This window comes from Ochlerotatus camptorhynchus, unplaced genomic scaffold (assembly GCF_037179485.1).
Source record: "Ochlerotatus camptorhynchus isolate MF236.1 unplaced genomic scaffold, CSIRO-AGI_Acam_v1.1 ptg000743l, whole genome shotgun sequence".
In the NCBI taxonomy this organism is placed as follows: domain Eukaryota; kingdom Metazoa; phylum Arthropoda; class Insecta; order Diptera; family Culicidae; genus Ochlerotatus; species Ochlerotatus camptorhynchus.
The window spans coordinates 165,447-179,716 of record NW_027041212.1 but is presented as its reverse complement, the minus strand read 5'-3'; positions in this window follow the sequence as shown (position 1 = coordinate 179,716).

Here is a 14,270-nt window from a genome sequence, read left to right as displayed (position 1 = left end):
CGATTCAGAGAAAATATATAAATTTATATTTTATTTTTCCTCTTCAATTCATCCAATTGTTTGGACCCTACCCGAGGTAATATTGCTTGGACATCATTCGGGAATATTTCTCTTAGATTCTTCGGATTCTTATATTAATTTGGCTGGAAGTCGATTTGGAGAAATTTTCTTCTGCCACCGCCATGCCGTTTGCGTTTAGGCAAAATAAAAGGGCGTTCATCACTTCTCAAAATTTGAACCCATTTGGTGAGAAACTGAGATGGCACAAACCATTTGAAGTTTGTATGGGAATTACTATGGTAAAACCAAGATTTTTGTTCATGTCTATCTAATAATTCACCATATCGGTCTGCTTCTAAAGCTTTCAACTGTACTTGTAAGAAATTTTCCCAGCTACAACTTAGCTGAAGACTTTTTGATTAAATGCAAGAATCGAATCAATCAACTGCTCAGCATGCAACATTGGTGTTTCTGGGGCGTTGAATAGGACACAAAAATCATGACTACTATGTCACACTGCAAAATACAGTGTTGCCTACAGAGCAGCTGCTTGATCTTGTCATAAGTTTACCAATCTCTTAAATAATTAATAACTTTTTCCTGTCTCGTTTTACATAGAAACAATCTTCAGCAAAATTGTAGCTGAGAAAATTTTCTATAAGAATGGCTGTCGAACTGTTTCGCAGCTCAATATGGAAAAAGACTAGAAGGCAATGAACAAAAAGTTGAGATTTCCCATACTAATTTACATTTAAACTTCAAATGGCTTGTGCGAAGTCTGTTTCTAACCAAATGAGTTGTAACTTTGGGAGGCTAGTCAGGACCCGATTTGAAACCATTTAAGCACTGTGGAGCGAAAAAGTCAAATTTTGCATCAGTCTAATGGTGGGTTATGTTCACTCTGGTTTATCGCGCATAAGAGGTACAGATTTGAGTTATTGACAAAATATCAAAACCTACTAAAGCTTCATACATAATTTTACGGAATTCTGTTGATGTTTTCAGTTAGAGGCAAATAATGTAAATGAATTCTCGAAATGAATGTAAATGATTTGCCATGCCTGTCCGTAGGTACAAACAGCTCACAAGGTTCAAATTCTTCATATTTACCTGCTTCTCACAATGTTCAGCAAATAAATGGAGCTACCTTTGCTGCGATTGCAGCTGGTAGAAATCGGAATCAAAATCTAGCCATCATAATTCTAACTGAAATTTGGATTATTTTGACTTAGGCACGGTAAACGATTTTGAATGAACCTATTTAAGTCATTTTCATACTACGTCTAAATGTATGTCGTATTTGTATATGAATAGGGGTACAGAAAGTGTGTGTTTGGGGAAAAAGTCTACCTTTCTAGTTTATAATATGTATGCAATGACCCGATTGTGTCAGTCACTCTGCCCATGAGACTTTCATCTTTTAAAATTTTTACATAACTGTAATTCCAAATCATTCTTATTCATCTTCAAGATGGATGTTTGAGGTATAATTTGGTGCAATAAGACTACTGAAAAAGCACATGGGCTTTGTAAAACATTCCAAACAAATATAGAACAAATATTTTCAAAAAGTGGGCTGGAAAATCGGGTCATTACTAAAGAAAGCCTATTTTACTTAACATTTGATTGCATAAAAGGTTTTCATTCATCAACATATTATGATCATGGTTGGACCCATTTTATGGAGTATTATTTTTTTAAGTGAACGTGTACATTCTTGAACTAAACATTGCAATTTTTCGTTGATTTCTGTTACACAGCAAAAAATAAATTTTAATATTACATCCAAGAGGATGCACTTCAATAATGTCGAAAATCTCATGTAATTTTTATGGCCACAAAAATAAACAAATGCAGCGTAATGTCAGTTCATGCACTGTATTAATGATAATTTTGTCCTTTTTGGCACCCCCTTTGATGTGATATTAAAATTATTATTTTTACTGTGTAACTGCGGTATTCCACGCTTAATTAAGGTTTTCAACAGAACATCACAACAGGTATACCTCGATTATATTCACATTTTCGATTCTGAAGTGTGCATTAAATCGAAGCTTGAAATAATAATAAATGTGTTAAATCAATATAAACCATGTGTGTTCAATATAAATTACATACAAGATCAGGACCCAAGACGACCATTATCTGGCCATCGAAAAGATCCTGATTATCCACAAAAATGTCCACTTAACGAATCAGAACTGATCATTTCTCTAAATTATGGATCGTGATCTGATTCTGACTTTGACTTTAGATAGCCACCACCTGATCTTCTTTATGAAGTTGAATTAAAAATTACCCTCTCTTATCAATATATGAAGTTAAATTAAATAGTTGAAGACGCTAATTTCAAATAACAGACTAAAGTGGTAATTTTTATGCGATAGAATGAGGAGATGAAAGTATAGAATTGATAGTTCCGTTTAGAGTACGGAAGTGTGAAAATTGCATATAGAGAGTAGAAAGCGAGCTAGGACAACTTTAGGAAGGTACAAATCGGTTTTATCATCACTCTTTACCAAACTCCCCCTTTGGAGAGGGATGGTGAGGGGTGTCACCCCGCCACCACTGGCAAAAAGAGATGATCTCCGAGCCGTTCAAGTACCGACGATGTGTTTGAAACAGTTCTACCGACTAAAACAAGCGAAAAGAAAAACCGACCAACGCGACACCGCAGCAACACAGCTACTCGAAACTCTTGTCCCAGAGTTTTCACTTTAATTACAATATCACTTAAAAGCTTCTTAAAACGTGATAGATTTTAATTTACATTTATAAACACCAATATTTTTCTTAACTTCGTACAATTAAAATATGCGGAAAACAGATGAAATCAGCGTCAGCGAAAAAAAAATCGGTGCCGCCGGGATTTCCTGAGGCATAAAATCTCTGATAACGCCTTCGATCGACGGAAAACAAATCAAGGTAAAAAAATCAATGCGTGCGCCAGCAACATAATTTTCTCAAAGGTAACCATCAGAAATCGTAATAGTAATGATTTTAATGCAAAACACCGCTTATGAAATAATGCTCAAATCAATTGTAGTGGTAATATTCTAATTGATAATTGCTCTGTAGGTTATCCAATATCCAAACAGCGCAACATGCTTTTCTTCAGCAAGAAATCCCTCAACTATTGATTTGGTCTTAACTGATTCATGTAAACTTTGTAGCAAATTGCTCGAACAAAGTCTGAGATCAAATTGAAATCTAAATTTCATGTTGTGATTTCGCTGATAATGATTACTCAGGTTGCTGTCGTTTTGGTCGTTTTTACGGTTAAAATATCAAAATTGAGAGCAAACAAATCTTCCTGTGACATCACATTGAAAACTATTTCTGCTATCAGTGAGAGCAAACTGAAAACCAAATTTGATATCCATTTTTCCTGTTGGTAGCAAAACAACTATTCAATTTGATGTTATGCTAAGGCAATGAAAACAAACCCGCAACAACATATTTCTGGAGAGCAAATGTACAGCAAAATGAAAACAAAATTAGGTATCAAATTTGTCAATTGCGTAAATTTATGATTTCAGTTTGATGTTGTTATCAAAACTTGATTTCAATTTGCTGTCATTTTGATGCTGTAGTTTGCTAGGGTGGTGACCCGTGCTGACTTAGGTTCTGATCACCTTCCAGAAACTATTGAAATATCTCAACAAATAATTTCTAATCCAAATAGATACTTTCAATTGCCATTGTGATCAATATCGACCCTTTATGGACTATAACTTCGATCATAATATTCTTTCGCAAACCAGATACAATGTCAATTATCTCTGACTACTTCTATATTTGAGGCAAGAGCTTCTAAAGTAGCCAGAATGTTGTGTTGGAACTTTATATGCACTTTATGGAACTTGGAAGTGGCTTTTATCGTTGAATGCAGAACTTTTTAATGCTTGGGAAGAAAGTTCTGTCAGAACTTTATGGAATTTAAAAGTTCTGTCAGAACTTTATTCGAACTTTATGGAACTTGAAGGTTCTGTCGGAACTTTATGTGAACTTTATGGAACTTGGAAGTGAGTTTTATCGTTGAATGCGGAATTTTTGGTTACTTGGGAAAAGAACACGTGATCCTGTCATGAAATTTATCTGACGGTATTTGAAAAAAAAAAACAAATTAAAAGCGATTCTCTGCCCTGAGGAACAAAACTTTTCAAAATAATGTTTCGAAATCAGGCCCATGTTCCAAACCCTTTTGGAAGCTCTCAAAAATTTTGAAAAATCCTCAAAAGCCTATCCCAGAAGGTGGTAAAATTTTGATCACAAATTCGGATAAATCTCAGAAACTAAAGAATTCAAGAATTGGACGAAGTAAGATCTATAACTAAAAAGTTTCATAATATGAAAGCTCCAGGTGATGATGGATTTTTCTATATCCTCATCTAAAAACGTCCAGAGAGAACCTTGTCTTTCTTGGTAAAATTATTTAACAGATGTTTCCATTTGACATACTTTTCAGAGAAATGGAACAATTTTCCAATTTTGAAGTCGGATGAAAATCTAGCTGAAGCTGCTAGCTATCGTCCAGTGAATTTGCTTTCATCAATAAGTAAACTTTTTGGAAAGATAATTTTAATTATAATGATGCTTAACACCAATACGACCTCATTTTTTTTGCAGATGATCAGTTTGAATTTAATTCGTTCAAACAAATCTGGAGGCTGCTCAACTGGAGTTGCTCTTCTAGACATAGAAAAAGCATTCGAAAGTGTTTGGCATGAAGGTTTGATTGCTAAATTGGAAAAGTTTAATTTTCCACTCTATCTTATGAAAATAGTTAAAAATTATTTAACTGACAGAACTCTGCAGGTAAATTATCAAAATTCCAAATCTGCACGACTACCTGTTAGAGCAGAAGTTCCTCAGGCCCTCAGGGTAGCATTCTTGGGCCTATATTGAATAACATTTTCACTTCGGACCTCCCTGATTTGCCTCAGGGTTGCCACAAATCTTTGTTCGCTAATGACACAGGCATTTCCTCTAAAGGAAGATGTCTTCGTGTTTTTTGTAGCAGACTGCAGACTAGATATTTTCTTTTCTTATTTACACGCTTCCAAAACTCAACTTATAATATTTGCACATAACCATAGAGCTTCTTTTTTGAAACCTTGAGTTCCAATTTCTTGGTCAAGTCAAGTGAAATATCTTGGATTAGTACTTGACCAAAAATTATCTTTTAAAGATCACATTGAGGACATTCAAGACAAATGTAATAAATATATAAAATTTTTGTATCCTCTTATAAACGGGAAATCAAAACATTGCCTGAACAATAAACTTCTAATATTTAAATAAATGTTTAATCCGGCCATGCTTTATGCTGTGCCAATATGGACTAGCTGTTGCACTACCAGGAAAAGAGCACTTCTATGGATTCAGAACACACTTCTGAAGATGATTTTGAAGCTGCCTCTCTGGTACAGTACTACCGAGCTACATAGAGTTTCGATTGTTGAGACTTTAGAACAAATTTCCAACAAAATAATTGATAAATTGAGGCAAATTTAAGTGTTTAGTCTCATTTGTTCTACTGACACGCGGTGTTTAAAATACTTAACTACTAAGGCAAAAACAACGTAAACAAACACACTTCGATACATCATAACAAATAAGGCTGGTAAGTTACTGTAGTAAAGGGTGTTCAATAAAAAATTAGAACTTTTTCAGTCATATAGCTAGTAATTTTTTTTTTCAATTAATTCAGTATTTTTTATTAAAAACATAATGTTTATTCTTCAAAAAAAAACGTCAATGAATATTGGAGAAGGGGCCCTGGTCAACCGTACGACGCAACTTAGTCGCGATGCTCTCACAAGAGCGCTGGACCAACTGAAATCATTCTCATTTTTTATTAAACCCCCGTTAGGTAGTAACAGCACGCTAAAACATGAATTTGATATGAAATTATTTAGTTAAACATAAATTCAAAATAAATCCTAGCATTCAATCGGGCCTTTAAAACACCTAAAACGTGCCAAATACATCATGCGACATCTCAAATCACATGAGAATTCGAAAACCACAGCAACGTTGGCCACACCCGAACATGTTCCGGGTAGCATCGTGGAAGTGACCAGTTTCAGAATTACATCCAATGCGACACCTCAAATCACATGGGAATTCAAAATTTAGTACAATCGACCATAATTCATCAGCGATTGAAGCGAGAATCCAACTCCTTATTCAATGATGGTTTTATCAAGTGCCCAGGACCACATTGCCCAACCTGGACATGATCCGAGTTCAGGAAGGCAATTGAATTTCCATTTTGAAATTCCCGGTTTCTCCCGGTTTTCTCGATTCGAATCTCAAAAATTTACTTGTTTTGATATTATAGATTGCAATATCCCGTTGTTTTCTAAATACTTTGAATCAAACTGACTAATTTATACTATACCGACTTTTAGGGTGAAGATTATGGTTAAATTTGCTTTGATGCACTTTCGAAATTCTATAGTTGTTTTTATAGACGCATCGTTTCAGATTGCAAAAAGCTCGCGTCATTTGGTGTAAAATAGCAAAAGAAATTGAATGACGCGAGCTTTCTGCAATCTGAAACGATGCGTCGAAAACAACTTATATTTTTGAATTTTTCGAAAATGCATAAACATAAATTGAACCAGAGATGAATACATTGTTTTAAAATTCATGAACTTGATACAGAGATTTTGAAGCAAGCAAAAGTTTCAACACATCGCACAATGGGGAAAAATGAACGAAAAACTACATTTTATTTTGTAGCATTTCCGAAACTCGCTGAAACAAAAATATGGTTCATATCATTTCTGTGGGTAAAAAACTTGCGGGATCGAATGGAAATGGTTTCATCTTGGGGAGAATACAGGAAGTGTGAGTTTTTTGCTTTTTTATTCTAAGGGGAAATTTTTTTTTAGGATGAAAAAGTAAAAAAACACAAACTTCCTGCATTCTCCCCAGGATGAAACCATTTCCATTCGATCCCGCAAGTTGTTTACCTACAGAAATGATAAGAACTTTATTTTTGATCGAGCGAATTTCAATGATACACAATTAAATGTATTTTTCCGTCCATTTTTCCCCATTGTGCATCGTGATGTGTATTAACAGAAAACTTCAAAAATAATGCAAGACAAATTTCATTATTCTGAGGCTCTGACATAGTATTAAAATATTTTTAATAATTTTGAAAATTCCAAAGGAGTAAAGAATCATTTTTAACAAATTTATAAAAATCTTGGAAAACAATTCAACGGAGTTTAGATAAAAATCAAAATCCCAAAACTATTCTGAGAATAAGTATTATGAAATTCAGAATCCTAAGGGATTTGTGAAGAGGACTTCAAGATGAATTCATTTGTAACTCTAAGGAGAAAAGCTGGTCTGAACGCTCTACCCAAGCAACAATTTTTGTTTTATTGAAGTTCTATAGCAGTTGATACAACCAAATTATAAAACCTTCACTGACGACCACATTACTTTAACAACCTCTGAGAACCGCTATACAGCCATGTCATGGCCAATTGGCCCAGTTTTAATGCATTCATTATAACTTGATATGCGAACTACCTTAGGAGCAAAGGTTTTATGTTAGTTTTATCACACTCTACACGTGGTTGTCAAAAATGCAAACATAAAACCTCCTCCAGGTCAGAAAGTTTTAACAACCTTTTGATGACTACCATAAAACTATATTACAACCGCATAAATCGCTCCTGAAGAAGTTGATAAAACATGATACGCAAAACATTTTGACAACCTTGAAGGTTTTAAGTTGGGGTTTTTGGATGATAGTTAATATTGAGAAATATTTTATTGTGGTTTTATTCTTTCGATGTTTGATGTGGAATCATGATGCTTGTCAGTTGGTAATAATACCTGATATTATTGTATATTGAAAATAAAACGACTTTATTACAATTTTAAACCAATCTGTATATGCTCCACAGCATGCCGTGCAATATTTGTGGTGATTATTATACCAAATAGGAGCATAAATTCAGTGCGCCATATGAATACTAAAAAAAGGGATATTTTTAATTTGTCTGCATTTGCACCATGCATTAAAGAGTCATTAAAAGATTATCTATTTAGTACAAAACTGTTACTACTGTTGAGCAATAACCAGTCATTTATTATTTAATTATACATAGATGTGTGAAAGTGTTTTATCGCCTATCAATTAAAGCGTAATTATTCATACTGTGTTAAATTTGTTCATACGGCGACATTTTTTTTCGTTATAACTTGCTACTCCTTAAAAATACCTCAATATAACATATTCTCCTAGATTGGAATTCTATAGCATAACATAAACCTAATGGTTGTATCTTAGCATTTCGTAGTCCGAATTGAGAACGTTAAGTTATATCTAAGCTCTATAATAGCTTGCTGGTTTTATTCGGTACAGCGAATCAAAACAAAACAAAAACCATGGCAACCTGTCAAAAAGTCAACATTCCAAGCGATCCTCCTATTTTCTCTTGTAATCAAGATGTAAGAAATGCTTATTGGATCTTTTAAAAGCTTTTACAATACAAGGTGTGAAGCCGTGATGCAAATACTGACCATCTCCAACCGGATTTAGTGAAACTGTCTGCGTTGTTTTAAGAAGGGTTCGTGGATCTGTCGGAAGTGTATCGGAAAGCCGCTTATTCAATATTTTTAAAAGCTCATTCACCACACTGTGCCTTATGTTGAATGAGGGAGCCCATAACTGTAGATACTCCAGGAGTTTCATAATGGCGATTGTCTTATTTTCATCGTGTTTAAAAACACTGAAGGGGTTTTCATTTCATGTATCTATTGATTTGTTTTTTTTATATTGGTAACAATTTTCAGAGTATTTTTTTTTATTTTTGTAGTATATTTCTTATCTGTAAATCTTAGGCCTCTGATAAAGATGATGGTTGTAATGAGGTTTTGATGAAGGTCTAAGACTGCTACAAGTTTTATATCGGTCATAAAAAGTATGCCATAAAACATAATTGTATGTTTTGTTTTGGTTTTATTCTGCAGTTATAAGCAGTGATATAGAGCCACCTTACAGCTACCATTAAAACTATGAAGTCTGAGTTTTAATTTAGTAGTAATAAAACAGTTTTATATTCGACTTGACGGCCTGATTTTATGACAAGCACACAAAACCGTAATACAACCACAGGCTGCAAGGGATGCTATGATAAAACAATGATAAAATAAGAATAAATCTTCCAAGCATTTAGATTGTTACTTGGGTATACTCTATACTAACAGAATGTTGAAAAAATGGAAAACATAAATTACCAAGTCTCTCAAGCTTTGAAATTTTTAGTTTTTTTTTAACCTAGGCCAACCTAGAGTTGAGAAAAAAAACTGATTTTATTTCAAACATGGGTTTGAGAAAAATATTCGAAATGTATGAAAATTTACAAGAACCCAGGCTTAAAAATAATTAATTAATTTATCTTTATTACGGAGGCTTTCAGCCTGGGGCTGGTTCGCCTCCACGGCTTAAAAATAATCATTATTTTGGTCTTGGAATTTTTCAAGGCTCTGTGGCATGGAAGAATGTTCAGGGATCCAGCATTGTAGGCGGAAATTTTATAGAGTTCTACGGAGAATACCTATGGGATTTTTAAAAAGAATTGAAATGGAATAAACGTGTTAATTCAAGAGAAATGCTGAGAAGAATAATTACAAAATTCTGGTAAACATGCTAAGGGAAATCTGAGCAAGATTCAGAGAAAATTCAGAGAATGTCCTAAGGATGTGCAAAATCTGCCATGAGTCAAACCGTATCGCATGAAAAGTCAAACACAGACTCACATTTCATTAAGAAATAATCTTACTTCTCATCCCCAAATGCGGACTTTTTTCAAGAAAGGTTAGTTATTTTTAGTGTTGCGAAACAAAGAAAAACTCAAATCTCATGTATGATTTTATTCGCTCACGAGTTTTTCCTTGCGAAACCCCGATCGAGATAACACTAGATTTTGATATTTCCTGCATTTTTCGAATTTCGGTGTCCGCAATTTCCTGTTCACGCTCGTCTGATATTACTCTAAAGTGAGTAAAGTGAGTAGCATTTACTCCAATTAAATAAATATGGAACTTTACTGTTTTGAGTAAGATCAAATGTAATAAACGTCCGAGAAATTTTGAAATCCGGAGATGAAAGTTAATTCGCCGACCAATTCCCGCAAAGTGTTCATAGAATGAAATATTCTACGTTAAGTAAAACTGGTCTGGACTTATGACTGGCATAAGTAGCAGTTGGTGTTTTTTTTCTGAGAAAAACTTGATTTCCGCCCAAATTTACCCAGGTCACGTTTCAGGGCTACAAAATGGTGAGTTGACAACCTGGAAGGAGCGGAATACCTAGCCCTGGTCCTTACAAGTTCCTACTTCATGCCTCCTCGAGTCATATGATAACAAAAAACTACCAGCTGAAACATGGACACAGCTGGGTGGCGTAGCCTGGGCAATGTTGCCAGTCCGGCAATAGCAAAGTGAAGAGGTGCGACGCGAACACTGGCGCGGTAACCATAGTACGGTGATAGAGGAAATGCTTCACCAAACCCGAGCGTCTGTTCACCATGGAGGTGCGGCTCAAAACGGCGTCTGTTCTTCATGTTAGGAGCGGCTGATCACCGTCCTAGTGCCAGCGTGGGACTCTAAACAGAGCTGTGCACGATGGTCCCCCGGCGAGACAGGGGGTTGGGGCAGGCACAACAAGCCGCCCTGAAAAAAAAAACAAAGTTGCAAATACCCTAGAAAGAAATACGGATCGGAACAATCGGCACAGACCTACGCGACGAAATAAGGACTACGATTGGAAAATTTGGAACATGGAACTGCAAATCGCTCGGCTTCCCGGGTTGCGATAGGTTAATCTATGACGAACTTCAACCACGCAACTTCGAAGTCGTAGCACTGCAGGAACTTTGCTGGACGGGACAAAAGGTATAGAAAAGCGGACATCGAGCGGCTACTTTCTACCAGAGCTGTGGCACTACCAACGAGCTGGGAACCGGCTTTGTAGTGCTGGGTAAGATACGCCAACGCGTGATTGGTTGGCAGCCGATCAACGCGAGGATGTGCAAGTTGAGGATTAAGGGCCGTTTCTTCAACTACAGCATCATCAACGTGCACTGCCCACACGAAGGGAGACCCGACGACGAGAAAGAAGCGTTCTATGCGCAGCTGGAGCAGGTGTACGACGGCTGTTCGCAACGGGACGTCAAAATCGTCATCGGCGACATGAACGCTCAGGTAGGACGGGAGGCAATGTATAGACCGGCAATCGGGCCAAACAGCCTGCATGCCGTATCGAACGACAACGGCCAACGATGCGTGAACTTTGCAGCCTCCCGGGGTATGGTAGTTCGAAGTACCTTTTTCCCCGCAAGGATATCCACAAAGCCACCAGGAGATCACCTGACCACACAGAAAACCAAATCGATCACGTTCTAACCGACGGGAAATTCTTCTCCGACAATATCAACGTCCGCACGTACCGCAGTGCGAACATAGATTCGGACCATTACCTAGTTGCAGTATGCATGCGCTCAAAACTCTCGACGGTGCATAACACACGTTTAAGTCGAACGCCGCGACGCAACATTGAGCAACTACGGGACGCCGGAGTTGCCCAGGACTACGCGCAGCAGCTGGAAGTTGCACTACCCACGGAAGAGCAGCTTGGCGCAGCTTCTCTTGAAGATGGCTGGAGGGACATCCGTTCAGCCATAGGTAGTACTGCTGATGCGGCACTAGGTACTGCAATCCCGAACCGAAGAAATGACTGGTTTGACGGCGAATGCAAACTGTTAGTAGAGGAGAAGAATGCAGCACGGGCGAGAATGCTGCAACACCGCACGAGATTGAATGTAGAGCGATACAGACAAGCGCGGAACAGACAAAACTCGGTTTTCCGAAGGAAGAAGCGTCAGCAGGAAGACCAAGATCGCGAGGCGATGGAAAATCTGTACCGCGTAAACGACACACGGAAGTTCTACGAGAAGCTAAATAGTTCGCGCAAAGGCTACGTGCCGCAAGCCGATATGTGCAAGGACTTGGACGGTAACCTTCTCACAAACGAGTTTGAGGTGATTGAGAGGTGGAAGCAGTACTATGACGAGCACCTCAACGGTGAAGCAGAAGAAAACGAAGGTGGCACGGCAACATACCTTGGAGCACGCGCAGAAGACGGACAGGCTACCGGCCCCTGATCTTCAAGAAGTTGAGGAGGAGATCGGTCGGCTAAAGAACAACAAAGCAACTGGTGTAGATCAAGACCAAGTGAGCTATTAAAATACGGTGGTGAAGCACTGGCTAGAGCGCTGCACTGGGTAATTGCCAAGATTTGGGAGGAGGAGATATTACCGGAGGAGTGGATGGAAGGTGTCGTATGCCCAATCTACAAAAAGGGCGACAAGTTGGATTGCTGCAACTACCGCGCGATCACATTGCTGAGCGCCGCCTACAAGGTACTCTCCCAAATTCTATGCCGCCGTCTGTCACCATATGCAAGAGAGTTCGTGAGGCAATACCAGGCGTGATTCATGGGTGCCCGCGCTACCACGGACCAAATTTTCGCGATTCGGCAGGTTCTGCAGAAATGCCGCGAATACAACGTGCCCACACATCATTTGTTCATCGATTTCAAATCCGCATACGACACAATCGATCGAGATCAGCTATGGCAGATTATGCACGAGTACGGACTTCCGGATAAACTGACGCGATTGGTCAAGGCGACGATGGATCGAGTGATGTGCGTTGTTCGAGTATCGGGGACACTCTCGAGTCCCTTTGAATCTCGAAGGGGGTTACGACAGGGTGATGGACTTTCGTGTCTGCTGTTCAACATCGCGTTAGATGGTGTGATCAGAAGAGCTGGGATAGACACGAGTGGCACGATATTCAGGAAGTCCATCCAGCTCCTTGGCTTCGCCGATGACATTAACATTATGGCACGAAACTTTGAGATGATGGCGGAAACGTACATCAGACTGAAGGCTGAAGCTAGACGGATTGGACTTGCCATCAACGCATCAAAGACAAAATACATGAAAGGAAGAGGTTCTAGGGAAGACAATGTTAGCCTCCCACCCCGAGTTCAGATTGACGGTGACGAAATCGAGGTGGTCGATGAGTTCGTGTTTTTGGGCTCACTGGTGACCGCCGAAAATGATACCAGCAGAGAAATTCAAAGACGCATTATGGCAGGGAATCGTGCCTACTTTGGACTCCGGAGGACGCTCCGGTCGAATAAAATTCGCCGCCGCACGAAGTTGACTGTCTACAAGACGCTGATTAGACCGGTGGTCCTTTACGGCCACGAGACCTGGACTATGCTCGTGGAGGACCAACGCGCCCTTGGTGTTTTCGAACGGAAGGTGTTGCGTACCATCTAGGATGGAGTGCAGATGGATGACGGAACGTGGAGGAGGCGAATGAACCACGAATTGCACCAGCTGCTGGGAGAACCATCCATCGTCCACATTGCAAAAATTGGGCGACTACGGTGGGTTGGGCACGTCGTAAGAATGCCGCACGACGACCCAGTGAAAATGGTTCTAGAAAGCGACCCAACAGGAACAAGAAGAAGAGGCGCGCAGCGGGCAAGGTGGATCGACCAAGTAGAAGGTGACCTGCGGACCCTTCGCAGACTACGAGGCTGGCGAACTGTGGCCATGGATCGAGTAGAGTGGTGAGTAGAGTGAACATCAGAATCCCAAGGAAAGTTTACTATGAGAGGATTGCAAGTAACTTTTATGAGAATCGGTTATCTTTTATTTATAACTTTATGCTATCGGAAGATAGCAATATATTCAAAAATTATTTTATTTAAAAAAAGCTGATAAACTCATACGTAAGTTGTGTCAGAAAGCAGTTTTGTCCATATAGAGATGTACAATGTGTTACTTCCTGGATTTAAAATACCACCTGGAGATGACAACATTCTAGCTGCAGTGGCCTTTCGGTAAAATTGCTAAATAAGCAGATTTATTATCAATATGTTAATTAGTGTTTACAAAATTAAATATTTTTAATAATTATTTTGAAATAAAATTAATCGTTTTTATTTTGCTGCAAAAAAGATTCGACAAAATAACTTCCTGTCAAAATGTCAAATTTACAAACCTGAGTAATTTTTTTCTCAGTTGAGCTTATATTGCGAAAACCAGATCTGAGTAAATGCTACTCAGATTTTGACAAATTCATACATTACTCAAAAGTTAGTAAACATGAGGTTACTCACTTTAGGGTAGTTCCACTTTTTAACGGAAGTGAGCGAA